The sequence below is a fragment of the Rhodnius prolixus genome, unplaced genomic scaffold, assembly GCF_049639745.1.
Source record: "Rhodnius prolixus isolate KJV_2025 unplaced genomic scaffold, Rpr scaffold_6, whole genome shotgun sequence".
Taxonomy (NCBI): Eukaryota; Metazoa; Arthropoda; class Insecta; order Hemiptera; family Reduviidae; genus Rhodnius; species Rhodnius prolixus.
Window position 1 is genome coordinate 2,851,920 of NW_027411634.1, and position 26,149 is coordinate 2,878,068.

Consider the following 26,149-nt stretch of genomic DNA (forward strand, 5'->3'; position numbering starts at 1 on the left):
AAAACCACTTAACACCCACTTTTAACCAAGTTGTTGACTAACAGGACCACATTACAATCATGTTTATCTTATTTTTTACCATGTAACTTGTATCCTATTTGTTAATTTTGTCAATATATATTTAAAAAAATTGAAAATATTTTATCATTAAAGCGAAAACATCGAAAAAAAATATGTTAACTTAGCAAAGGTTTCACTTTTTGTTTTTTATGCATTTTATAAATTCTAAAGGAACAGGTGTGCTTGGAACGTAGAATACTTTTCATTTTTTTTTTTTTTGTATAATAAATTGACAAAAGTAAACAAATTAATAAATAGGTTACATGTGAAGCGGTAAAAAAATAAGCTAATAGCGAGTGTAAGATAGTCCTGTATAAGTTTAGTAAGACGCAAACAAGGCTAAATATGAGTGTAAGTTGAACCTATATAAGTCTAGTAAGACGCAAACAGGGTTAAATATGAGTATAAGTTGAACCTATATAAGTCTAGTAAGACGCAAACAGGGTTAAATATGAGTGTAAGTTGAACCTATATAAGTCTAGTGAGAGTTTCTAACGTGGTTAAATGTGAGTGTAAGATTGTTTAGTGAGTCGTCAACATTCTTAAATGTAAATGTAAATTGTTCTATATAAGCCTAGTGAGTCGTCAACTTGGTTAAATATGAATGTAAAATTGTTCTATATAAGCCTAGTGAGTCGTCAACATGGTTAGATATGAGTATGAGACACTTCTATATAAGTTTAGTTAGTCAGAATTTACCACCAGGTAGCAGTGCTGTAACCTTCCTCTATATATAGCACAAATCCTTCCTCTGGCAACAGCGCAAATTCTCGTCAGTACGACTTGAGTAATGCAGGGGGGGTAGGTCGCCCTGTCTCTCCAAACTTATGTTATCTAGTCTAGTCTAACATTCATCACCTCTCTCCCAAAGAATCATGAGTGAAGGAGATGTTGTCGCTTCGACGGTTCATATCATTTTTAATAGATTCCTAACCAAATTAGTGGGAATATTCACACTTGATTGATGTTTTACGTCTTTTTCACTTGGGCTTCCATTGATGGGACAGTTTTGCAGGCAGTGCTCTGGAACCCCCAGTATTTAATCCTGAAAATTAACATTATTGTAATTAAAATGTAATGAATTTCACCTAGCATAAGAAGCTATAAAAACACATCTGTAACAGTTTATGTATAAAAAAAGATTAAATAAAGACAAATGTAATTAAACTAAAGAATTTATTTATTTTTTTAAACCTAAATCTTTCATTCAATGATAATGGAATATATTTCTAAACAAACTCACATTCCTCAGGAAGAAAATTAATTTGATTGAAAAAATAGAATAACACAATCTACTAGTATTGTGAAATTATTTTTTTGAAAATTAATTAAAAAATTATAAGCTTGACTAAAAATAGTTCCGTGTGATTGGAAAATGATGCAGAATTCACATGCATGTTTGATGTTGAATTTTTCAATTAAATTACTGCTACCTACAATCAACAAAAAAAGATATGTATCTTTCAGATACAAAAAAAAGAATAATTTGTATGAAAAAAAGTTTTGGTTCTTGTTGTATCACTCCTAAAATAATAAATAATAAGATAAGACTTTCCTGGATGTGAATAACTTCATACTAATAATGGTCGTGCTGCTGGAAGTACAGAAGGACCCTTAAAAATTCATCTCTGGTAAAAGCTGCAAGTTTACAAGAAGCCGATTGATGTTAGCGCCGCATGAACTTTAACAAATATTACATTAAACATGAGTAGGAGCGTTCACGAATTCTCGTCACAACATACGTATTGGAATTTTCTTTAAATAAAAAACTTTTCCTTAAACATAATAATGAAGTAATTCTATATTTTACATGCTAAGTATTATAGAATTGAAGAGCTTCTTCAAAACAATAAAATAAAATCGGGAAAAAAGGATTTTGCTAGATACAGCATAAAAAATTATCAACGCGAATAGTAAGATCAATGCGAACAGAAGAGTATTTACTATTTTCCAAAAGATTTTTGATTGGGGAGAGTGAATTCGTTGACAATTGGAAAGGTAGTAGTACCCCATGATTTCTGCATAACACCTTGTAATTATTATAGGCAACCAAAAGTATTAATGGTAACGAGTGCTTGGTGGATATTAAAGTAAAGGTGAAAAATTAAAGGGTCAAGTGACAAAGATAAGCAAAATACCTTATGAAACCGATAGAAAAGGTAAGGTCATGTTCACATAACACTAGCTCCAGCAAGTACTTCTCATTCTCCTCCTGCTTGTAGGCACTACTACCCTCTTCACTCTTGTTACGAAATAGTCAAAAATCATTACCTACGTAGGTTACTCAATATCATAAGGTTCCTTTTTATTAAATCTATACCTGTTGAGTTAATGACTCCTCAGTTATACTGTTAATGTAATATAAGTAGTCGATTTCATGTACAGGTCTAACTCGTGCTACAAGCGAATTAAGCTTACCGTAATCTACCTCATCTTAGAATCTTCACTTGTGGTTTTCGTTACTTCACTTCCATATAGAACTAACTCTTCTCGAACCTTACTTTTTATAGGTTTTATAGTATTATTCTACACTTTATTTTTCGGTTGATCTAGAAATTTTTTTGATAAGTAATCTGCAATGTCTGCGATTTTCTCCTTCATACTTTAAATAACTAAGACAGAGGAGTATTGTTTATTCACGCCGAGTAGCCTACATTCCAAATTACCATTGCAAAATTAATAGAAAATTGAGAACAACTCTTTTATTTTTGTACAAAAGAATAAGATTTCTGCTTTAGCGTATTAATAACTACGACAGAGGTGGAATGTAAATAAACATTACAAAAAACAACATTATATAAACTATTATTTATACCATTGTTTTCATTGTAATTTACAAACATTTTGATAAAAAACAATTTTCAATAAGTTAAATCTACTAGTGCGAACCTTGCAACATCCAAGGTCCATAATTATAGGTCGTTACTTAACTTTACATTATTAATATAAATTTCATGGAGATTACTCTTCCCTTTAAATGAGAGAAATTTGAATATTTACGTGGAAGTTCATAATTCCCAAAAAAATAATCGTAATTTGCAATTTACTTTTACAGTAATAAAGACGAAAGGAATAAAGTATTACCATGTTTCGAACTAAATCTACCTACTTATGACCATTTTTATGAAACAAAATAATGAAATGTAAAATCAACTTTTTAAAATTACACGCTTACACTTGAGAAATGCATCTACTATCAACTGTCTTGGAAACATGTCAATTTCATAAACACTTCTAATCACATCAACTCGTAATTCAAAATAAAAGTATACTCAAAAAATATTGCTTACCTGCAAGAAGTCATTAACGCAGTAATGAAGCAAAAACAAGTTTTTTAATTTCCTAGGAAGTTATCGCTTAATGCAAATAGATAATACAATCAGTTTTCTAAGCTATGTAAAGTTCTCGCTCAGTTACAGCAGCATCAACTTAAAACTATCAATCCTAAGTAAAAAAACATCAAATTATGAGGTATACAGTGAGTTTTAAACAGGAAGTTTTGTTAGAGGAAAACTTCTTTTTAAAATACTAACTTATCATCGTGGATAAAGAACATTTAATAAATAATGCAAATTATTACTGTTGCTACATGATTAAGAGAATATTTAGACAAAACCGAATAACCTATTTACCCCATTGCCGTACCGGACAGTTGTTTGGTCAGGTTATTGAATGTTTATTTTAAGTGTTAAAGTATATGTTCATGCTACCTAGCGGTGATCACTAAAACTACTTCCTATGTGATTACCTCTTTTTAGTTTAAGCAATTGTCGCTAGAAAGCACTGGCATGATCTTCCTAATTTTAACGTAAGAACAGAATGTACAGAATTTCTAATAAGATTGCCCAATTTCTTTAATTTAAATATTAGGATTTCAATTTCTGATTTAGTCTTTGATTTAAATAGAGCAAATACCAAAGTAATATATTTATAAATTTCGCTCTCTTCACAAGTATAATAGAACCAATCAATCGTAAGAAAGTATTTTAATAATTATGGGGCGATAATTTTGGCATAACAAGCGACGAAAATTTTTAATAAATCTCCTTAAGATGTATTGATATTTCACTCTTTACAAGTAATGCAATTAAAATTTCAATAATTAAATCAATACAAACTATTTTTATAAGAAGTTGAAGATGTGGAGTAAAATGTTATCAACAAATCTAACGTTGTTCCTCAGCCATTCTAATCCATTGTATCCGTCAATCAACAGTAAGACTTCAATCTTTTGCAATTACTTTTATACTAATATGAAATACATTGAAGGTGATAATAGATTGGCTCAAAGGTGACTTCCTACTTAATGCATTGCTGTCAAGCTTTTATCGGATGACAATATCGCTTACTACTTACTAAAAACTTCACTCAGCTCGATACCGAAAATTAAATTTTACTATTAATTTTGTCTTACCCTTGCCACAGGAAGACTTCTCAATCTTTTCTGCAGCCTATCTTTTAGATTATTCAATACAACATTTTTCATTTATTTATATTTTAAATATGTCCAATATTCAATCAAAATAACGAAATTCATGTAAAAGTAATGAAGATTATGCCTTTTTTCTTTCTTTATGAAACTCTACATCCAAAATTGGTTGAACTAATGAGTATAATATGCGTTTGGCATTAATGTACAATGTTAGAAACCGACCACAAGGAAACTATTGCAAAAGTAATAAAAATTATACATTATTCTCTATTTTCAGAATCTGCATATCCAAGAATAGCCGATCTAATTTGTATAATTTATGATTGGCTAAACAATACAATTAAAGAAACAGAAAACAAAGAAATACCAGTAAAAGTAATGAAAATTATTCAGTTTTCTATTTTCACATCCAAAACTAGCAAGCTTAGTGAGAACAAGTTACAATACAGAGAAAAGTTGAAAAAAATTAAACCCCGCTTGCTATATATTCTACAACCCTTTTAAAACTGTTACAATTTTTAGTTTGTTGTCTTTTCTCTTATCGTTAATGAACACCTTTTGTACTTATAAAGTTAAATTAAATTTGGAAAACATTTTAATGAAAGCTATTTTTGAGCTTTGAAAAGTGTACTGCCTCTGTTAGCCTACTCCCGGGGGGAGTAGTTGCCCGGGGAGCACCTCGAGGAGGTAGAGATCAGATTTCGCTCCCCAAAAATTATCTACCGATTATCGGAATAACAATAAAATGTAAGGATATCTTGTAATGCAATGTACAAATTTAAAATCTAGATATTGTCTTTAAAAATTGAGACGTTTTAAGATTAGCAGTATCGAAGGGTATTGAAAGAACCTTGACAATTATTATAGTAAAAGAAAATCGCCAGATAGTTCTCTTGAATTTTTTTCTGTTTATGATTTAGTGATTTAGATAAGAGTCACTGAATCAAACTAAAGTGAATTAAAGTCAAAGTAAATATGTTATCTTGATTCGTTCACAGGAACAGTATAAAGAAATAAGAAATTATTTTAAACATTATAATAACTACTTGTCAGTAGGTTTTATAAAAATGATTTTATATTTAAAATTTAAAAATACTTTCAATTGATTATAACATATTTCATATTGTTAAATATTAAATATATAATTGCTACACTGTCTTTCTGAATAGTGGGGACACATGATTCTAGAAGTTTCCCTCCATTTGTACTGTTTGGTGTATTGTGATTTTTGGTAATAAAGAAGAAAAGTGGAATACTTTGGTTCTTTAAACAGTGTTTTGGTTTTTTGCAGTAAATATATTGAATTTTAACAGAAATGCAGTCAAGAGGTGTACAAGACTGCAGGCTGTTTCATTTGGAAAACGTTGTGAAATATGAAAGCTCTGTTTCCCAGTTTAATCACCTAGCAATCTACATTTTCTTTTTACGACTTTAGGAAAGTAAGTAATAGATATTCTTTGACTTTTTTAGAAAACATTAAGAATTGTAAGTCTAGTTTAACTGCATTTTATTAAAAAAAAATTTGCATTAAAATGAGACTATTGAAATAAAAGATTTTAAAACAATGAAACGTGTAATGTATAAAATCGGAGCCAGTGTTTTTTGTCACGAAGTGTTGTGCAGGATGTGTATCCGAGATAAATCTAACACAATAATTAATTAATCGGTATATTTGATTCACATTTAGACTTAAAATACCGAGTAAAAACATTGTTAGTGGCCACTAAAATGTTTTAAATAATTATAATTCCAAGTATTTATTTAGGTGATTAGTGAACATGCAATTAGTGAAATGATTTAATTATTTCATGCATTATTATCATGCTATTAGTTACACCATATTAATTAAATATGAAAATGTAAAATAAGTGGAATTATAATTATTATTAAAAAGCAAGATTATAATAGAAATGTGTAAAAGTAAGTGAATCAATTATTAAAAATAAAAGTATTAAAAATTTCGGACTGACTGCGAACCTATTAACGTAATACTATCAGACTCCTGGGAACTATCTTTTGCTGGGGTAGCTATCAACCTGTTCAACCGTTTTCTTCTTCTAACCGATGCCACTCTTTTACCTAAATACAGCCTTCTTTTTAGGATTAAAACAAAGATTAATTAATAAAAATATGTTGCCAGGAAATTTAATCTAATGTGTGCAGGGGCATACAGCCCAAAATAAAACTAATCTAACTTATAAACTAATAACTGAAGGCATCTAAAGAGATCCGTAATATGTATATAGTTTCCTCTTATATGACAAGTTCATGTAGTGCATCTAATTACATAAGGCATATCCTAAGATATGGTTTCTTCAGATATTGCAGGGGCTTGTTGCCCAAATTAAACTAAGCCACCTTATAAACTAATTTCTTAGTCATCCATTGAAATTCCAGGGATATGGTATCTGCGTATACAGCAGGAACACACTTGCCCAACTTACAACTAAGGTTAACCTAACTTACAAACTAGATACTTTAGCCATCGATTGAAATTCCTAAGATATGGTTTCTTCTTATATGGCAGGGGCACTCTTGCCAAACTTACAACTAAGCTTAACCAAACTTATAAACTAGATACTTTAGCCATCCATTGAAATTCCTAATATATGGTTTCTTCTTATATGGCAGTGGCACACTTGCCCAACTTACAACTAAGGTTAACCTAACTTACAAACTAGATACTATAGCCATCCATTGAAATTCCTAAAATATGGTTTCTTCTTATATGGCAGTGGCACCCTTGCCCAACTTACAACTAAGGTTAACCTAACTTACAAACTAGATACTTTAGCCATCCATTGAAATTCCTAAGATATGGTTTCTTCTTTTATGGCAGGGGCACACTTGCCCAACTTACAACTATGCTTAACCTAAATTACAAACTAGATACTTTAGCCATCCATTGGAATTCCTAAGATATGGTTTCTTCTTATATGGCAGGGTCTCCCTTGCCCAACTTACAACTAAGGTTAACCTAACTTACAAACTAGATACTTTAGCCATCCATTGAAATTCCTAAGATATGGTTTCTTCTTTTATGGCCGGGGCACACTTGCCCAACTTACAACTATGCTTAACCTAAATTACAAACTAGATACTTTAGCCATCCATTGGAATTCCTAAGATATGGTTTCTTCTTATATGGCAGGGTCTCCCTTGCCCAACTTACAACTAAGGTTAACCTAACTTACAAACTAGATACTTTAGCCATCCATTGAAATTCCTAAGATATGGTTTCTTCTTTTATGGCCGGGGCACACTTGCCCAACTTACAACTATGCTTAACCTAAATTACAAACTAGATACTTTAGCCATCCATTGGAATTCCTAAGATATGGTTTCTTCTTATATGGCAGGGTCTCTCTTGCCCAACTTACAACTAAGCTTAATCTAACTTACAAACTAAATACTTTAGCCATCCATTGGAATTCCTAAGATATGGTTTCTTCTTATATGGCAGGGTCTCTCTTGCCCACCTTACAACTAAGCTTAACCTAACTTATAAACTAGATAATTTAGTCATTCGTTGAAATTCATAATACATGGTTTCTTCTTATATGGCAGGGGCACACTTGCCCAACTTACAACTATGCTAACTAAAAACTATTTACTATCTAACTAAACTAACTGCAGATGATGTGAATAAAAAACTGAACTCGTTGGGCTAATATCGCATACTAGACAATAAGCTTAAATCATTCTATTCTCATACAAACTAATCACGTGTGGCCTTTATTAATATTCTAATGATATGGGTTTTGTCTAACATTGAGGGTGTATTTTGTTCAACTTACAGCTAAATTAAGTTACTAACTAATCACGTTTAACAAACGTTGATATACATATGATAAAGGTTTCCTCTGACCTGAAGGAGTATTTTGTCCCACTTACAGCTAACTTAACTTACTAACTACTAATCAATCACCTTTTGCAGCCATTGAGATTCCCAAGATTTCGCTTTCGTTTGAATTTGAGGGTGCATACGGTTTACTTTTAAATTACTAAATTACTTAAAAAGGGATGTGAACACCAATAGGTTAAGTCTTAATATATAAACGCGAACTTTGAAAGCTTAATGTAAACCAAGGTTTGGCAACCTTTGCGATTCTAAGGATATTACATTCATCTGGCATAAAGGGGTCATTTCTCCGGTCTTGTAGCCAAGTTACATTAGAGCTGTTTTCAATTGGCACCCATTGGAATTCTAATGATTTGTCATGATAGGTAAAATTTCCTTAACTTATAACTATGTAAACTTAACAACTAATGATTATTCTTTTCTAATTTTTGCTAGGCTAGAGTTTCATAAGACGCAGATTTACGTAATGCGGTGGTTTGGATTAGTTCCATGTTCTGGCTGCATAGCAGAAATAACAGCCTACAAAGAATCTATGAACCAAGAACATCAAAGAATCATAAAAAAGAGGTATCAGGTTTACTTCCATTTACTATCTACGTTACAAAAGTAACAAACTTTAAATATACAATTACTTTACAATGGACCATTTTTGTCTGAAGAACAGCTATCGAGAATTCACAAAGAACACAAACCAAACAAAACGAAGCTCTGTGTACGCCTAACAATCTACTCAGATTTCGCAGATCAAGGTCAAAGTAAACACAAATGGAAAAGAAGTACTTGTGCTTCTAAATATTTGATTACTAACACGTTTAAAATTTACATTAACCATAAAAACAAAAAAACTTTTATTTAACTTCTCAGTTTCGAATCTAAAAAAAGGATTTCATCTATTTAGAGTTTAACCCCTATGGATTGTTAATCTACTGCAGCGAAAACAAGTCCATGAACATTAAACTCTCAACAGAACGAAAAACTATCCTAAAACATTAAATTCAAAACGTTGAACGTATTAAATAAAAGCACATTTTTTGAACTTTTATAGAATTTAAATTCTACATTAATGTTTAACCAAAATTATAATATACTCATAAAACCGTACAAATAGACTGTTTGAGACTGAAGCACTCAATTCGAAGTAAGACAAGCAATTTCACTAAATTAGAACTACTACATGCTCCGCGCCCAGTTCTGCTTGGCACATTAATAACAGTAACTTGATTGTTCGGCGACGTATGTCGTATATAAATGTTCTAGAGATCACATACTATCGAAATACCGGTAACCGATTTAGTTCCGTTTGCAACACCGAATTACTTCCCGAACATGCTCTGTGCCGAATAATCTTTTAAGGTCTTAAAAATAAAATAGTAACTCGGACGGTGGATATTTAATAGCGAATGTTTTGACGTTTACGGATTACCTAAATACCCGGATATCCGATTTTATCGTTCCATAGAAGACGCGCTAATACAAATCGCACCGTTTTATTTTATATTCGCCCGGATATTAGTAGTATGGTACCATACTTTTAAAAATGTCGTGTCAGTAGTGAACTCTAGAAGAATTAAATCTCACATTTAAGCAAGCAATTATTTTTTTATTAACGTGCAAAAGAGCGTAAGGTGCAGCTAGTTTTAGAGGAATAAAAGAGTGAAATTGCATGTCTGGAAATTAGCTTCAAATTCTCTTATCTTTAATTCGAAGTTGGGGTAAGAGCCAGTTTTATGAAGGTTAGTAACATAATGTAGGAGGAGTAAGAATTTTATACAAATTAGGTTAGTTATGTATTAAAACTGCATCTCTCATCACTTGAACTTTTTCAATGAATATAAACTGATATGATGGCCTTTAAATGTGCTTAAAACTATACCTACTTCTATTACTAATTCGTTAAAACTATACCTACTTCTATGACTAATTCGTTCAAACCATACCTACTTCTATAACTAATTCGTTAAAACTATACCTACTTCTATAACTAATTATAACAGAATTATAACTATTATTTGAAACTAGGGAACTTAATTACTGAACGATGTTTGGTTTCCTCATGACAGCATTAGCGCTAGCGTTTTCTTAAAACTAGCTTATAACTATCTATCGATTAAATTATGAGTTTTTTCCACATCCCAACTTAGGTCTAGCGTTTCTTATAACTAACTTATTAATAATCAGCATATAAATGGTATTTGGCTTCCTTATCGCAGCTTGGAATTAGCGTTTGTTTAACTAATAACTTATAACTAGTTAACAACTAAACAATAATATGTCCCCAGAATAATTTAAGCTTTTTTCTAAAATTAACTTATGTTAACAAAATTTTTTTCTCAAAATTCACATCAATGCATCACAGTTATAGCTACAAAATTACTAAATTAATTAATTTAATACTATGTTTGACTTCCACATCACTGAGTGTCAGGATTTGGCTCACTTCTATAGCTTCTTATTTATTTAATTCGTATTAACCATTTTTGGCTTCCATATCACAGCTAGTTGGTGTTTAATATTAAGCGGGTTAGGGAGAAAAATAGTAAGAGATATCTTTTTTTTTCTCTTTTAATACAATGTACAAAATTAAAGTCTCTTAAAACTAACTTAACTAAACGAAGTTTGTTTTCCTCAACCCAGCGTGGGATTAGCGTTACTAAAAACTAACTTATAACTAAGTAGCATTTAAATTTTTTGGTTTCCACATCAAAGCTTGATACAACATCTTCATTATCATTGGATGTTCTTCATTATGCTTGATCTTAATAATACTATACTTAAAACTAATTGTTTGGAACATGAATAGTTTAATTTGTTCGGTAAACTATAAAGTTATTTCAGTGTAACGTCACTAAATAAACTACACTTAAACTAACAAAAGGCTTTCTTTAATTCTGTCAGGTAAGAATGTTTATTCTGCTATGAAGTATCGCTATGTACATATTTTTCTGTTTATCACTTTTACTTGTTTTTGTAATTAAACCATTATTGATTGTAAAAGAACGCTGATTCTTATATTAGTACAGAAATTTTATATTTAACTGGCAATGAATTCTTCGCTAGTTAATATAAGTTTTGATCATAAAAGGAAAAAGGCAAATTTAAGTGAAAAGAAGATATCAATACAGAAAAGAGTTGAAAAAAAATTAAACACGCTTCCTGTAGAAATAACTTGACGAAATATTATTAGTTTTATTTTAAGTTCGAGCTGGAGCAGTTGAGGTATATTTTTTTTAAGCAATTTTTCATATATATCTCGAAACTTTCGCGAAACAGCAGGAGATAACACTTTCATATTCTACAACCCTTTTAAAACAGTTCTAATTTATCATATTGCTTATCGTTAATGAATATATTTCTATTTATAAAGTTTAATTAAATTTGGAAAAAATTTAAATTGAAGCTACATTTGAGCGTTAAAAAATGTACTGTCTCTGTTAGCCTACTCCCGGGAGTAGTTGTCCAGGGAGCACCTCGAGGAGGTAGAGATCAGTTTTCGCTCCCCAAAGAACGCCTTTCTACCCACATCCGCATTCTAGTTGGTCATTTAAGCAGGCATAGGGATATGTAGAACTCCATACAATGGAGTTTGTAAAAATGGATTGGGATAAAATTGGAGGAAAAGGGAATAGGGTAAGAATATCGTTTAGTGATTGAGGGATATACAGGGAGATCTGTCTGCATAGACCAATGACTAGAATGAGTTAAACCTAGATTTCTAGGTTATGTATAGGATGAGGCAATTAGGGAAATAGGGGGATTATTAGAAAGGCGTTCGGAAAAAAAGGGTTTTTGGACTGGTGGGTAAGTGGGCTTACAAAAAGATATAGACTTGAAGAAAACAAAGTCGGCAAATCCAACAAAGAAAACGAAATTCAAGAATCAACAAGAAGACGATTAACGACTAAAACCCCAGCCTGAAATTAAACAAATCAAACAAGAAACAAAAGATTTTAAAACAATGAAACGTGTAATGTATAAAATCGGAGCCAGTGTTTTTTGTCACGAAGTGTTGTGCAGGATGTGTATCCGAGATAAATCTAACACAATAATTAATTAATCGGTATATTTGATTCACATTTAGACTTAAAATACCGAGTAAAAACATTGTTAGTGGCCACTAAAATGTTTTAAATAATTATAATTCCAAGTATTCATTTAGGTGAGTAGTGAACATGCAATTAGTGAAATGATTTAATTTTTTCATGCATTATTATCATGCTATTAGTTACACCATATTAATTGAATATGAAAATGTAAAATAAGTGGAATTATAATTAACATTGAAGCGAAAGATTATACTAGATAATTTTTAAAAGTAAGTGTTTCAATTATTAATAATAGAACTAAAGATTTTCGACTGACTGCAAAGCTATTAATGTAGAGACAATAAGAATGCTTTGGGCAGGCTATCAATAATAACTAGAAAAGATCTCATAACCTTGGACGAATTTGAAATGAAACCATCCCGACAAGTTTCTCAGTAACCAGCATACGCTTACAACGTACAGCGTACAACCTGTTCAACCATTTTCTCCTTCTAATCAATGTCACTCTTTTACCTAAATACAACCTTCTTTTTAAGATTAAAACGAAGATTAATTAATAAAAATATATTGCCAGGAAATATACTCTATCGGTTCCAAAAGAAAAAAAGCGACTTAAATGCACCAATAATGCTAAGTGTAAAAAAAAAATGTAAAAGTGAAATTTAAACATATACCAATACTTCATAAGCACTTCAACAGTCTGCAAAACAAAATTGTGTTCACTTAAATTAGTTTAAGTTGTGCATTTATTAGATGAAGTGCACTGAAATTACTGTTATAGTCAGTATGTAACTAAATAAACTATTTGATCCAAACAATTTCCTTAAATACTACTTATCAACTACTTTGAGATCCACTACTGAGGTTCCAAAGATATGGTTTTCTTCTGAGCTAAAGGACGGACACTTAACTAAGCTACCTACTAAACTAATTACATCAGGCATCCTTGAAATTCCTAAGATATGGTTTCTTCTTATATGGCAAGGGCACACTTGCCTAACTTACAACTAAGCTTAACCTAACTTATAAACTAGATACTTTAGCCATCCTTGAAATTCCTAAGATATGGTTTCTTCTTATATGGCAAGGGCACACTTGCCTAAGTTACAACTAAGCTTAACCCACCTTATGAACTAGATACTTTAGCCATCCTTGAAATTCCTAAGATATGGTTTCTTCTTATATGGCAGGGGCACACTTGCATAACTTAAAACTAAGCTTAACCTAACTTATAAACTAGATACTTTAGCCATCCTTGAACTTCCTAAGATATGGTTTCTCCTTATATGGCAGGGGCTCTCTTGCCCAACTTACAGCTAAGCTTAACCTAACTTATAAACTAGATAATTTAGCCATCCTTAAAATTCCTAAGATATGGTTTCTTCTTGTATGGCAGGGGCACACTTGCATAACTTACAACTAAGCTTAACCTAACTTATAAACTAGATACTTTAGCCATCCTTGAAATTCCTAAGATATGGTTTCTTCTTACAAGGCAGGGGCTCTCTTGCCCAACTTACAACTAAGCTTAACCTAATTTATAAACTAGATACTTTAGCCATCCTTGAAATTCCTAAGATATGGTTTCTTCTTATATGGCAGGGGCACACTTGCCTAACTTACAACTAAGCTTAACCTAACTTATAAACTAGATACTTTAGCCATCCTTGAAATTCCTAAGATATGGTTTCTTCTTATATGGCAAAGGGCACACTTGCCTAACTTACAACTAAGCTTAACCTAACATATAAACTAGATACTTTAGCCATCATTGAAATTCCTAAGATATGGTTTCTTCTTATATGGCAAGGGCACACTTGCCTAAGTTACAACTAAGCTTAACCCAACTTATGAACTAGATACTTTAGCCATCCTTGAAATTCCTAAGATATGGTTTCTTCTTATATGGCAGGGGCACACTTGCATAACTTACAACTAAGCTTAACCTAACTTATAAACTAGATACTTTAGCCATCCTTGAAATTCCTAAGGTATGGTTTCATCTGATATGGCAGGGGCTCTCTTGCCCAACTTGCAAATAAGCTTAACCTAACTTATAAACTAGATAATTTAGCCATCCTTGAAATTCCCAAGATATGGTTTCTTCTTATATGACAGGGGCACACTGGCATAACTTACAACTAAGATTAACCTAACTTATAAAATAGATAATTTAGCCATTCTTGAAATTCCTAAGATATGGTTTCTTCTTATATGGCAGGGGCTCTCTTGCCCAACTTACAACTAAGCTTAACCTAACTTACAAAGTAGATACTTTATCCATCCATTGAAATTCTTAAGATATGGTTTCTTCTTATATGGCAGGGGCTCTCTTGTCCAACTTACAACTAAGCTTAACCTAACTTATAAACTAGATACTTTAGCCATCCGTGAAATTCCTATGATATGGTTTCTTCTAATATGGCAGGGGCTTTCTTACCCAACTTACAACTAAGCTTAAACTAACTTACAAAGTAGATAATTAATCATCCATTGATATTCCTAACATATGGTTTCTTCTTATATGGCAGGGGCACATTTGCCCAACTTACAAATAAGCTTAACGTAACTTATAAACTAGATAATTTAGGCATCCTCGAAATTCGTTTGATATGGTTTCTTCTTATATGGCAGGGGCTCTTTTGCCCAACTTACAAATAAGCTTAACCTAACTTATAAACTAGATAAATTAGGCATCCTTGAAATTCCGAAGATATGGTTTCTTCTTATATGGCAGGGGCACACTTGCATAACTTACAACTAAGCTTAACCTAACTTATAAACTAGATACTTTAGCCATCCTTGAAATTCCTAAGATATGGTTTCTTCTTATATGACAGGGGCACACATGCATAACTTACAACTAAGCTTAACCTAACTTATAAACTAGATAATTTAGGCATCCTTGAAATTCCTAAGATATGGTTTCTTCTTATATGGCAGGGGCACACTTGCCCAACATACAACTATGCTTAACCTAAGTTATGAACTAGATACTTTAGCCATCCTTGAAATTCCTAAGATATGGTTTCTTCTTATATGGCAGGGGCACACTTTCATAACTTACAACTAAGCTTTACCTAACTTATAAACTAGATAATTTAGCCATCCTTAAAATTCCTAAGACATGGTTTCTTCTTATATGGCAGGGGCACACCAGCCCAACTTACAACTAAGCTTAACCTAACTTACAAACTAGATACTTTAGCAATCCATTGAAATTCCTAAGATATGGTTTCTTCTTATATGGCAAGGGGTCTCTTGCCCAACTTACAACTAAGCTTAACCTAACTTACAAACTAGATAATTTAGCCATCCTTGAAATTCCTAAGATATGGTTTCTTCTTATATGGCAGGGGCACACTTGCATAACTTACAACTAAGCTTAACCTAACTTATAAACTAGATACTTTAGCCATCCTTGAAATTCCTAAGGTATGGTTTCATCTGATATGGCAGGGGCTCTCTTGCCCAACTTGCAAATAAGCTTAACCTAACTTATAAACTAGATAATTTAGCCATCCTTGAAATTCCCAAGATATGGTTTCTTCTTATATGACAAGGGCACACTGGCATAACTTACAACTAAGATTAACCTAACTTATAAACTAGATACTTTAGCCATCCTTGAAATTCCTAAGATATGGTTTCTTCTTATATGGCAGGGGCTCTCTTGTCCAACTTAGAACTAAGCTTAACCTAACTTATAAATTAGATACTTTAGCTATCCTTGAAATTCCTAAGATATAGTTTCTTCTTATTTGGCAAGGGCACACTTGCCTAACTTACAACTAAGCTTAACCTAACTTATAAACTAGATACTTTAGCCATCCTAGAAATTCCTAAGATATGGTTTCTTCTTATATGGCAGGGGCTCTCTTACCCAACTTACAACTAAGCTTAACCTAACTTATAAACTAGATACTTTAGCCATCCTTGAAATTCCTAAGATATGGTTTCTTCTTATATGGCAGGGGCTCTCTTGCCCAACTTACAACTAAGCTTAACCTAACTTATAAACTAGATACTTTAGTCATCCATTGAAATTCCTAAGATATGGTTTCTTCTTATATGGCAGGGGCACACTTGCTTAACTTACAACTAAGCTTAACCTAACTTACAAAGTAGATACATTATCCATCCATTGAAATTCCTAAGATATGGTTTCTTCTTATATGGCAAGGGCACACTTGCCTAACTTACAACTAAGCATAACCTAACTTATGAACTAGATACTTTAGCTATCCTTGAAATTCCTAAGATATGGTTTCTTCTTATATGGCAAGGGCACACTTGCCTAACTTACAACTAAGCTTAACCTAACTTATAAACTAGATACTTTAGCTATCCCTGAAATTCCTAAGATATGGTTTCTTCTTATATGGCAGGGGCTCTCTTACCCAACTTACAACTAAGCTTAACCTAACTTATAATCTAGATACTTTAGCCATCCTTGAAATTCCTAAGATATGGTTTCTTCTTATATGGCAGGGGCACACTTGCCTATCTTACAACTATGCTTAACCTAACTTATAAACTAGATACTTTAGCTATCCCTGAAATTCCTAAGATATGGTTTCTTCTTATATGGCAGGGGCTCTCTTACCCAACTTACAACTAAGCTTAACCTAACTTATAATCTAGATACTTTAGCCATCCTTGAAATTCCTAAGATATGGTTTCTTCTTATATGGCAGGGGCTCTCTTGCCCAACTTACAACTAAGCTTAACCTAACTTATAATTTAGATAATTTAGCCATCCTTGAAATTCCTAAGATATGGTTTCTTCTTATATGGCAGGGGCACTCTTGCATAACTTACAACTAAGCTTAACCTAACTTACAAAGTAGATAATTAATCATCCATTGATATTCCTAAGATATGGTTTCTTCTTATATGGCAGGGGCACATTTGCCCAACTTACAAATAAGCTTAACCTAACTTATAAACTAGATAATTTCGGCATCCTCGAAATTCGTTTGATATGGTTTCTTCTTATATGGCAGGGGCTCTTTTGCCCAACTTACAAATAAGCTTAACCTAACTTATAAACTAGATAATTTAGGCATCCTTGAAATTCCTAAGATATGGTTTCTTCTTATATGACAGGGGCACACTTGCATAACTTACAACTAAGCTTAACCTAACTTATAAACTAGATACTTTAGCCATCCTTGAAATTCCTAAGATATGGTTTCTTCTTATATGACAGGGACACACTTGCATAACTTACAACTAAGCTTAACCTAACTTATAAACTAGATAATTTAGGCATCCTTGAAATTGCTAAGATATGGTTTCTTCTTATATGGCAGGGGCACACTTGCCCAACATACAACTATGCTTAACCTAAGTTATGAACTAGATACTTTAGCCATCCTTGAAATTCCTAAGATATGGTTTCTTCTTATATGGCAGGGGCACACTTTCTTAACTTACAACTAAGCTTTACCTAACTTATAAACTAGATAATTTAGCCATCCTTAAAATTCCTAGGACATGGTTTCTTCTTATATGGCAGGGGCACACCAGCCCAACTTACAACTAAGCTTAACCTAACTTACAAACTAGATACTTTAGCAATCCATTGAAATTCCTAAGATATGGTTTCTTCTTATATGGCAAGGGGTCTCTTGCCCAACTTACAACTAAGCTTAACCTAACTTACAAACTAGATAATTTAGCCATCCTTGAAATTCCTAAGATATGGTTTCTTCTTATATGGCAGGGGCACACTTGCATAACTTACAACTAAGCTTAACTTAACTTATAAACTAGATACTTTAGCCATCCTTGAAATTCCTAAGGTATGGTTTCATCTGATATGGCAGGGGCTCTCTTGCCAAACTTGCAAATAAGCTTAACCTAACTTATAAACTAGATAATTTAGCCATCCTTGAAATTCCCAAGATATGGTTTCTTCTTATATGACAAGGGCACACTGGCATAACTTACAACTAAGATTAACCTAACTTATAAACTAGATACTTTAGCCATCCTTGAAATTCCTAAGATATGGTTTCTTCTTATATGGCAGGGGCACACTTGCCTATCTTACAACTAAGCTTAACCTAACTTATAAACTAGATACTTTAGCCATCCTTGAAATTCCTAAGATATGGTTTCTTCTTATATGGCAGGGGCTCTCTTACGCAACTTACAACTAAGCTTAACCTAACTTATAAACTAGATACTTTAGCCATCCTTGAAATTCCTAAGATATGGTTTCTTCTTATATGGCAGGGGCTCTCTTGCCCAACTTACAACTAAGCTTAACCTAACTTATAAACTAGATACTTTAGTCATCCATTGAAATTCCTAAGATATGGTTTCTTCTTATATGGCAGGGGCACACTTGCTTAACTTACAACTAAGCTTAACCTAACTTACAATGTAGATACATTATCCATCCATTGAAATTCCTAAGATATGGTTTCTTCTTATATGGCAAGGGCACACTTGCCTAACTTACAACTAAGCTTAACCTAACTTATGAACTAGATACTTTAGCTATCCTTGAAATTCCTAAGATATGGTTTCTTCTTATATGGCAAGGGCACACTTGCCTAACTTACAACTAAGCTTAACCTAACTTATAAACTAGATACTTTAGCTATCCCTGAAATTCCTAAGATATGGTTTCTTTTTATATGGCAGGGGCTCTCTTACCCAACTTACAACTAAGCTTAACCTAACTTATAATCTAGATACTTTAGCCATCCTTGAAATTCCTAAGATATGGTTTCTTCATATATGGCAGGGGCTCTCTTGCCCAACTTACAACTAAGCTTAACCTAACTTATAATTTAGATAATTTAGCCATCCTTGAAATTCCTAAGATATGGTTTCTTCTTATATGGCAGGGGCAGTCTTGCATAACTTACAACTAAGCTTAACCTAACTTACAAAGTAGATAATTAATCATCCATTGATATTCCTAAGATATGGTTTCTTCTTATATGGCAGGGGCACATTTGCCCAACTTACAAATAAGCTTAACCTAACTTATAAACTAGATAATTTAGGCATCCTCGAAATTCGTTTGATATGGTTTCTTCTTATATGGCAGGGGCTCTTTTGCCCAACTTACAAATAAGCTTAACCTAACTTATAAACTAGATAATTTAGGCATCCTTGAAATTCCTAAGATATGGTTTCTTCTTATATGACAGGGGCACACTTGCATAACTTACAACTAAGCTTAACCTAACTTATAAACTAGATACTTTAGCCATCCTTGAAATTCCTAAGATATGGTTTCTTCTTATATGACAGGGGCACACTTGCCTAACTTACAACTAAGCTTAACCTAACTTATAAACTAGATACTTTAGCCATCCTTGAAATTCCTAAAATATGGTTTCTTCTTATATGGCAAGGGCACACTTGCCTAACTTACAACTAAGCTTAACCTAACTTATGAGCTAGATACTTTAGCTATCCTTGAAATTCCTAAGATATGGTTTCTTCTTATATGGCAAGGGCACACTTGCCTAACTTACAACTAAGCTTAACCTAACTTATAAACTAGATACTTTAGCTATCCCTGAAATTCCTAAGATATGGTTTCTTCTTATATGGCAGGGGCTCTCTTACCCAACTTACAACTAAGCTTAACCTAACTTATAATCTAGATACTTTAGCCATCCTTGAAATTCCTAAGATATGGTTTCTTCTTATATGGCAGGGGCTCTCTTGCCCAACTTACAACTAAGCTTAACCTAACTTATAATTTAGATAATTTAGCCATCCTTGAAATTCCTAAGATATGGTTTCTTCTTATATGGCAGGGGCAGTCTTGCATAACTTACAACTAAGCTTAACCTAACTTACAAAGTAGATAATTAATCATCCATTGATATTCCTAAGATATGGTTTCTTCTTATATGGCAGGGGCACATTTGCCCAACTTACAAATAAGCTTAACCTAACTTATAAACTAGATAATTTAGGCATCCTCGAAATTCGTTTGATATGGTTTCTTCTTATATGGCAGGGGCTCTTTTGCCCAACTTACAAATAAGCTTAACCTAACTTATAAACTAGATAATTTAGCCATCCTTGAAATTCCTAAGATATGGTTTCTTCTTATATGGCAGGGGCAGTCTTGCATAACTTACAACTAAGCTTAACCTAACTTACAAAGTAGATAATTAATCATCCATTGATATTCCTAAGATATGGTTTCTTCTTATATGGCAGGGGCACATTTGCCCAACTTACAAATAAGCTTAACCTAACTTATAAACTAGATAATTTAGGCATCCTCGAAATTCGTTTGATATGGTTTCTTCTTATATGGCAGGGGCTCTTTTGCCCAACTTACAAATAAGCTTAACCTAACTTATAAACTAGATAATTTAGGCATCCTTGAAATTCCTAAGATATGGTTTCTTCTTATATGACAGGGGCACACTTGCATAACTTACAACTAAGCTTAACCTAACTTATAAACTAGATACTTTAGCCATCCTTGAAATTCCTAAGATATGGTTTCTTCTTATATGACAGGGGCACACTTGCATAACTTACAACTAAGCTTAACCTAACTTATAAACTAGATAATTTAGGCATCCTTGAAATTCCTAAGATATGGTTTCTTCTTATATGGCAGGGGCTCTTTTGCCCAACGTACAACTAAGCTTAACCTAATTTATAAAGTAGATACTTTTGCCATTCTTGAAATTCCTAAGATATGGTTTCTTCTTATATGACAGGGGCACACTTGCATAACTTACAACTAAGCTTAACCTAACTTATAAACTAGATAATTTAGGCATCCTTGAAATTCCTAAGATATGGTTTCTTCTTATATGGCAGGGGCACACTTGCCCAACATACAACTATGCTTAACCTAACTTATAAACTAGATACTTTAGACATCCTCGAAATTCGTTTGATATTGTTTCTTCTTATATGGCAGGGGCTCTTTTGCCCAACGTACAACTAAGCTTAACCTAATTTATAAAGTAGATACTTTTGCCATTCTTGAAATTCCTAAGATATGGTTTCTTCTTATAAGGCAAAGGCACATTTGCCTAACTTACAACTAAGCTTAACCTAACTTATAAACTAGATACTTTAGCCATCCTTGAAATTCCTAAATTATGGTTTCTTCTTATATGGCAAGGGCACACTTGCCTAACTTACAACTAAGCTTAACCTAACTTATGAACTAGATATTTTAGTCATCCATTGAAATTCCTAAGATATAGTTTCTTCTGATCGGACTGGTGGGTAAGTTGGCTTACAAAAAGATACAGACTTGAAGAAAACAAAGTCGACAAAACCTACAAAGGAAACGAAATTCAAGAATCAACAAGAAGACGATTAACGACTAAAACCGCAGCCTGAAATTAAACAAATCAAACAAGAAAGAAAAGATTTTAAAGCAATGAAACGTGTAATGTACAAAATCGGAGCCAGTGTCTTTTGTCACGAAGTGTTGTGCAGGATGTGTATTCGAAATAAATCTAACACAATAATTAATTAGTCGGTATATTTGATTCACATTTAGTTTTAAAAAACCGAGTAAAAACATTGTTAGTGGCCACTAAAATGTTTTAAATAATTATAATTCCAAGTATTCATTTAGGTGAGTTCTGAACATGCAATTAGTGAAATGATTTAATTTTTTTCATGCACTATTATCATGCTATTAGTTACACCATATTAGTTGAATATGAAAATGTAAAATAAGTGGAATTATAATTAACATTGAAGCGAAAGATTATACTAGATTATTTTTAAAAGTAAGCGTTAATTGAAGCTACATTTGAGCTTTGAAACGTGTACTGTCTCTGTTAGCCTACTCCCGGGAGTAGTTGCCCAGGGAGCACCTCGAGGAGGTAGAGATCAGATTTCGCTCCCCAAAAATTATCTACCGATTTTCGCAATAACTATAAGGTTAAGGAATATCTTTCCTTATTAATGCATTGTAAGACTTAAAATCAAGATATAGTTTTCAATAATTGAGAACGTTTTAAGATTTGCTGTATCGACGTGTAATGGAAGACTTATAATAATAAAATTTCTCATAAACCTTGAATAATATTTTAATTTCCTTCAGTCTAGTTTATTATATTTAAGCACACAAGAAATCTTTTTAGGGAAACGAAATGCCCTCCAATTGTTTTAAATAGAAATTGATGGATCTTTCCATAGCTTAAATTCACCATTACTCATAAGAATCATATAAATTCACTTAGTGGATTTTAAATCAAAGATATTTATATCTTTCTTTTTATTCAATGCTTAACTCCGAAGTGAAGGTTGCCTTTCTTATTGTGCGCTTTAAAATTATTTCAAAATCCAATCAATTGTAGATTGTAGCACGTTTCATTTGAATCCTTAATTGATTTCATTAATTAATTTTATTTTAAACTATTTGAATTTCTATTATAAAATTTTAATTTGCAGTGTTCTTATTGAATAAAATAATAAATATTATTACTTACTTATTTTTTTTCTAGAATTTGCTTAGCCCCTGCTTATTCTGTTCAAGGTTGGTAAAGACTGTTGGGGATGACATACTTCACCATTCGGACTATTGATTGTTTTAGAAAAGTTGTTAAGAAATGTCCCAAGGTCTAAAGCTATCTCAAGAGACAAGTTACTGCAAAAAAATAAATAAATAAATTTAAAATTACAATAAACATATATTTAAATACAAAATGTAGAAAAGTGATTAAGAAAAATGATTAAAGTAATAAGAATCATTGCTTGTCCAGGCATGCAAGATTCGTTGGTCGACCACATGCTGAATTGTTTAATTTTTTATTAAAAATTATATTTAAAATTATAACAAAAATTATTTTCATGTTAAAATGTAAAAATTAATTAAGTGAAATAGAAAAATAATTAAAGAAATAAGAATTATTGCTTGTCCAGGCATGCAAGATTCATTGGTAGACCACGTGCTAATTCAATTCTTTTAATTTTTTAGTAAAAAAATATCTAAAAGTCTGTAAATTTAATATAGTTGTATCACTTTATTAATTTTAATAAAAATTTGATTGAATTTAATTAACTAAATAATAAAATGTTACTTACGTGAACTGCATAGATGTTCACTGGTCGGGAGCCCAATGGCAACTGACTGCAAAAATCCGTTAGTCGCCATATTTGAACTTGGATTTTTTTTTAAATTAAATTTAAGCATAATTCTGTTTAAAATGGATTAATAGAAAGTTAATTTAGATAAAAGAAATTATTTTCCCACACTATTAATAGTTTTAAAGTCTTTTTTTTAATAATTAATTTGGGACTACTTTATGACGTCACTCAAAAGCACATGGTTTTGCGGAAGAATACAAAAAGTAGTTCCAATTGAAAATTAATAATACTAATACTTTTCTTTTAAAAAATGAAAGAATATTAAATTATCAAGTTGAAATAAGTAGTTAAATAGTTTATTTTCCATTAGAAATAGTTTTTTAAGGCAAAAATGAGCACCTGTACTTCTGACCTTCTTTGGCTAATTCTTGAAAATCTGCTCCATAGATTTTCTTCAAATTTGGAATTTTAATTAAATAATAGGTAAAGTTTAATACGAAATTAGTGGTAAAACTTAAAATTTTATTTAAATGCTATTTTACGATGTTGACCTAGGGTTGAAGTTTTACTCCAAAAGTGGTCTCAAAATAAGTTTTCATAGAACGGTTTTCAGTAAAATTTATGTAAAACGGCTTAAATAAAAAGTACACAAAGTTTAAACAAAATCTTTGAAGCTGTTTTTAAGAAAATCCGTAAAAACTACTTAACCTATTACCTATCCTTGTAAGTGGCGAATTTCCACGAACCTACGCGATAATTTTCTCTTTTAGGTTATTATTTTTACAAAATCTTCATTGTCTGTTATTCTATATTAGTGGTAAGATATTAATCTTGTGTTGAAATTGTTCATGTGTAAGCCCTAAAGAGGAAAACCTAGTCACGTTAATATCTTTCACATTGAAAAAAGTTGTTTGTACATACTCATTTGACTGATGTTTTCTCAACGTCTTTTTCATTTCCACTTCAGTTAATGGACGGTTTTGCAGTTATTGACTCACACAATTGGCTGTTTTCAATCTGAAAATCATTATTCAATGAAATAAAAAGTTTATAGATTTAATCTTAAATTAAAAGCATTCAATTCAATGATACTACAACTTAAAACGCAACTATTTATTCAAGATAAATTTGTATCTTTCAAAAATTTAAGAAATCAAAAAAATATGAATGCTGAAATTTTAGTTAATATCTTTTAAACGGATCAATCTTTTAGAACGTATTTGTGGCATTGTAAGACATTAAATTATTATAACATAAATTACGTTGCAATTAAACTGTTATACTAAACTTGTTTAAGTCAAGCTGCCATAAATTGAAATCATTACTTTATGAGGTTTGTCAACCAAAATAAACGATTTTGCGAGCTCAATTTTGTTCAAAATTATTTCTTTTAATTCTTAAAAGTAACGAAACACATTTAGGTAATATCTATAACTATTGATGAAATATTATTCATATAATTAAATAAATGTGACTGTAAGTAAACTTAAACAATGATGTGCACATAACAATAATTTTGCAAAGAAAGGATTTCGCTAGATAGAGGATAAAAGATTTTGAGGTCATTATGAATGGTAACATCAATGCGAACCGAAGAGCATTTTCTATTTTTCTAAAGATTTTTGATTGGGGAGACTGGATTCGTTGACAATTGGAAAGGTAGTAAGTGCCCCACGATTTCTGTCAAAGTACAGATTGCTCCATACCAGCTGCTACAGCAGTCTTTTATTTATTACAGAAAGTTTTTAGTTTTTATCAATTTTTCGAGAGAAATATTTCAATACATGCTCTAGATCATAATGACATAATGAAAGTACGTTGTTTATAGGGAATCGTAAATGCTGTTCAAGAGAAAATACGAAAAATCAGATTCAGTAAATTTGTAGTCAGATGGCCAAAAGGAGCCATTTAACTAAATATAAATATTTGAATTTTCTGTTATTGATTTTCATCACACACGAAACTTGAAGATTCGTAAAAACATTTATCGAAAACAAATATATCCGTTTAAAACTGAATAACATTCTACTTGATCGTAACACCTTTTAATTATTATAGTAAAGGTGAAAAATTAAAGGGCCAAGTGACATAAATAAGCAAAATACCTTATGAAGAGGATACAAAAGGAAAGGTCTTGTTCACACACTTGCTCCAGCAAGTACTTCTCATTCTCCTCCTGCTTGTAGGCACTACTACCCTCTTCATTCTTGTTAGGAAGTAGTCAAAAACCATTACCTGCGAAACTCTGAGCTAGCAAGTTCTTATCAGTCCTATCTACGAAGCCATTTAAGTTTTCATCTGAATTGCCGAAATCACCATCATGTATAAATACCAAAGTTTCGATATATTTCACACTTTTCTCAAGCCCTAACATTGTCATCTTTTTTCTTACACTGGCTATATTGTACGAAGTATAACTATAACAAAAACTTGAAACGATTCTCCCAAAATTCATAAACAACTGTGTGTAATACGTACATAAGTTACTTAATATCATTAAATAAGGTTCCTTTTTATTAAATTTCAGAGGAAGAATAACAAGATTTCAACTTCACTGTTCTCCCCGGGCCACACTACTTTATAATTCTTAAAGCTAATTTGCACAATCTTGGAATGGCTTTTCAAACACGGAAACAGCGATATTCTTGTGAAATTAAGAAATAAATTCATCCTTTTCTAATGGATTATACTTTATAA

The 26,149-nt window shown here is 31.7% G+C and overlaps 2 long non-coding RNA genes across 4 annotated transcripts; one reads left to right on the plus strand and one right to left on the minus strand.

Annotated features, from left to right (window-relative positions):
* Nucleotides 1-124: 124 nt before the first annotated feature.
* On the minus strand, nt 125-3,749 carry LOC141461478 (uncharacterized). Of its 2 annotated transcripts, XR_012462927.1 has the most exons (3): nt 3,594-3,749; nt 3,351-3,504; nt 125-1,741 (listed from the first exon to the last, which is right to left on the minus strand). It is a non-coding gene; the product is annotated as an uncharacterized lncRNA (long non-coding RNA). The 2 variants fall into 2 exon arrangements; XR_012462926.1 differs by having other exon boundaries at nt 125-3,504.
* A 1,905-nt stretch (nt 3,750-5,654) lies between these two features.
* On the plus strand, nt 5,655-24,821 carry LOC141460094 (uncharacterized). Of its 2 annotated transcripts, none has more exons than XR_012461724.1 (3): nt 5,655-5,931; nt 8,790-8,921; nt 22,870-24,821. It is a non-coding gene; the product is annotated as an uncharacterized lncRNA (long non-coding RNA). The 2 variants fall into 2 exon arrangements; XR_012461723.1 differs by having other exon boundaries at nt 5,660-5,931; nt 22,902-24,821.
* The last annotated feature ends 1,328 nt before the right edge of the window (nt 24,822-26,149 follow it).